We start from the raw sequence: 3,788 nt of genomic DNA, 5'->3' as shown, positions 1-3,788 counted from the left end.
AAAACTTGAAACTTCTATTCCTAGAAAGCTAGAGGATGGTTGGGAGCCCATCATTAAAATGAGAGTCAAAGATTTTGATTGTAATGCCTTATGTGATCTTGGTGCAAGTATTTCGTTATGCCTAAAAAGTCTATGATATGCTTGACTTGCCACCATTGAAAAACTGTTATTTGGATGTTAATCTCGCTGATAATGCTAAAAAGAAACCTTTGGGGAAAGTTGATAATGTTCATATTATGGTTAACAATAACCTTGTCCCCGTTGATTTTGTTGTCTTGGATATTGAATGCAATGCATCTTGCCCCATTATATTGGGAAGACCTTTTCTTCGAACCGTTGGTGCCACTATTGATATGAAGGAAGGTAATATTAAATATCAATTTCCTCTCAAGAAAGGTATGGAACACTTCCCTAGAAAGAGAATAAAGGTACCTTATGATTCTATTATTAGAACAAATTATGATGTTGATGCTTCATCCTTCGATGTAACTTGAGAAACACTTTCTGCGCCTAGCTGAAAGGCGTTAAAGAAAAGCGCTTATGGGAGACAACCCATGTTTTTACTACAGTATTTTTGTTTTATATTTGTGTCTTGGAAGTTGTTTACTACTGTAGCAACCTCTCCTTATCTTAGTTTTATGTTTTGTTGTGCCAAGTAAAGTCTTTGATAGAAAAGTAAGTACTAGATTTGGATTATCGCGAGTTCCAGCATTTCTTTGCTCGTCACGAATCTGGGTCTATCTCCCCGTAGGTAGCTCAGAAAATTAAGCCAATTTACGAGCATGATCCTCGATATGTACGCAACTTTCATTCGATTTGAGAATTTTCGTTTGAGCAAGTCTGGTGGCCTAATAAAATCCATCTTTACGGATCTGTTCTGTTTTGACAGATTCTGTCTTTTATTTCGCATTGCCTCTTTTGCTATGTTGGATGAATTTCTTTGATCCATTAATGTCCAAGTAGCTTTATGCAATGTCCAGAAGTGTTAAGAATGATTGTGTCACCTCTGAACATGTGAATTTTTATTATGCACTAACCCTCTAATGAGTTGTTTCGAGTTTGGTGTGGAGGAAGTTTTCAAGGATCAAGAGAGGAGTATGATGCAATATGATCAAGGAGAGTGAAAGCTCTAAGCTTGGGGATGCCCCGTGGTTCACCCTCGCATATATTAAGAAGACTCAAGCGTCTAAGCTTGGGGATGCCCAAGGCATCCCCTTCTTCATCGACAACATTATCAGGTTCCTCCCCTGAAACTATATTTTTATTCGGCCACATCTTATGTACTTTGCTTGGTGCGTCGGTTTGTTTTTGTTTTTTGTTTTGTTTGAATAAAATAGATCCTAGCATTCACTTTGTGGGAGAGAGACACGCTCCGCTGTTGCATATGGACAAATATGTCCTTAGGCTCTACTCATAGTATTCATGGCGAAGTTTCTGCTTCGTTAAATTGTTATATGGTTGGAATTGGAAAATGATACATGTAGTAACTCTAAAATGTCTTGGATAATTTGATACTTGGCAATTGTTGTGCTCATGTTTAAGCTCTTGCATCATATACTTTGCACCCATTAAGGAAGAAATACTTAGAGCTTGCTAATTTGGTTTGCATATTTGGTTTCTCTAGAGTCTAGATAACATCTAGTATTGAGTTTTGAACAACAAGGAAGACGGTATGGAGTCTTATAATGTTTACCATATGTCTTTTATGTGAGTTTTGCTGTACCGTTCATCCTTGTGTTTGTTTCAAATAACTTTGCTAGCCTAAACCTTGTATCGAGAGGGAATACTTCTCATGCATCCAAAATACTTGAGCCAACCACTATGCCATTTGTGTCCACCATACCTACCTACTACATGGTATTTATCCGCCATTCCAAAGTAAATTGCTTGAGTGCTACCTTTAAAATTCCATCATTCACCTTTGCAATATATAGCTCATGGGACAAATAGCTTAAAAACTATTGTGGTATTGAATATGTACTTATGCATTTTATCTCTTATTAAGTTGCTTGTTGAGCGATAACCATGTTTCGGGGACGCCATCAACTATTCTTTGTTGGATATCATGTGAGTTGCTATGCATGTCCGTCTTGTCCGAAGCAAGAGAGATCTACCACCTTCATGGTTGGAGCATGCATATTGTTAGAGAAGAACTTTGGGCCGCTAACTAAAGCCATGATTCATGGTGGAAGTTTCAGTTTGGACATATATCCTCAATCTCATATGAGAATAATAATTGTTGCCACATGCTTATGCATTAAAGAGGAGTCCATTATCTCGTTGTCCATGTTGTCCCGGTATGGATGTCTAAGTTGAGAATAATCAAAAGCGAGAAATCCAAAATGCGAGCTTTCTCCTTAGACCTTTGTACATGCGGCATGGAGGTACCCCATTGTGACACTTGGTCAAAACATGTGCATTGCAAAGATCCGGTAGTCCAAGTTAATTAGGACAAGGTGCGGGCACTATTAGTATACTATGCATGAGACTTGCAACTTGTAAGATATAACTTTCATAACTCATATGCTTTATTACTACCGTTGACAAAATTGTTTCATGTTTTCAAAATAAAAGCTCTAGCACAAATATAGCAATCGATGCTTTCCTCTTTGAAGGACCATTCTCTTTACTTTTATGTTGAGTCAGTTCACCTATCTCTTCCACCTCAAGAAGCAAACACTTGTGTGAACCGTGCATTGATTCCTACATACTTGCATATTGTACTTGTTATATTACTCTATGTTGACTATTATCCATGAGATATACATGTTACAAGTTGAAAGCAACCGCTGAAACTTAATCTTCCTTTGTGTTGCTTCAATACCTTTACTTTGATTTATTGCTTTATGAGTTAACTCTTATGCAAGACTTATTAATACTTGTCTTGAAGTACTATTCATGAAAAGTCTTTGCTATATGATTCACCTGTTTACTCATGTCATTACCATTGTTTTGATCGCTGCATCCACTACATATGTTTACAAATAGTATGATCAAGGTTATGATGGCATATCACTTCAGAAATTATCTTTGTTATCGTTTTACCCGCCGGGACGAGCAGAACTAAGCTTGGGGATGCTTGATACGCCTCCGACGTATCGATAATTTCTTATGTTCTATGCCATATTATTGATGATACCTACATGTTTTATGCACACTTTATGTCATATTCGTGCATTTTCTGGAACTAACCTATTAACAAGATGCCGAAGTGCCAGCTCTCGTTTTCTGCTGTTTTTGGTTTCGTAAATCCTAGTAACGAAATATTCTCGGAATTGGACGAAACGAAAACCCAGGGCCTATTTTTCCACGGAGCTTCCAGAAGACCGAAGAACACACGAAGTGGGGCCACGAGGGGCTGCCACCATAGGGCGGCGCGGCCCAGCCCTTGGCCGCGCCGACCTGTGGTGTGGGCCCCTCGTCTGGCCCCCGACTCTGCCCTTCCGCCTACTTAAAGCCTCCGTCGCGAAACCCCTGATGCGAAAAACCACGATACGGAAAACCCTACTGAGACGCCGCCGCCGCCGATCCCATCTCGGGGGATTCTGGAGATCTCCTCCGGCACCCTGCCGGAGAGGGGATTCATCTCCCGGAGGACTCTACACCGCCATGGTCGCCTCCGGAGTGATGAGTGAGTAGTTCACCCCCTGGACTATGGGTCCATAGCAGTAGCTAGATGGTTGTCTTCTCCTCATTGTGCTTCATTGTTGGATCTTGTGAGCTGCCTAACATGATCAAGATCATCTATCTCGTAATTCTATATGTTGTGTTTGTCGGGATCCGATGGA

This window comes from Lolium rigidum, chromosome 3 (genome assembly GCF_022539505.1).
Source record: "Lolium rigidum isolate FL_2022 chromosome 3, APGP_CSIRO_Lrig_0.1, whole genome shotgun sequence".
Lineage (NCBI taxonomy): Eukaryota > Viridiplantae > Streptophyta > Magnoliopsida > Poales > Poaceae > Lolium > Lolium rigidum.
This window is presented reverse-complemented; position numbering follows the sequence as displayed.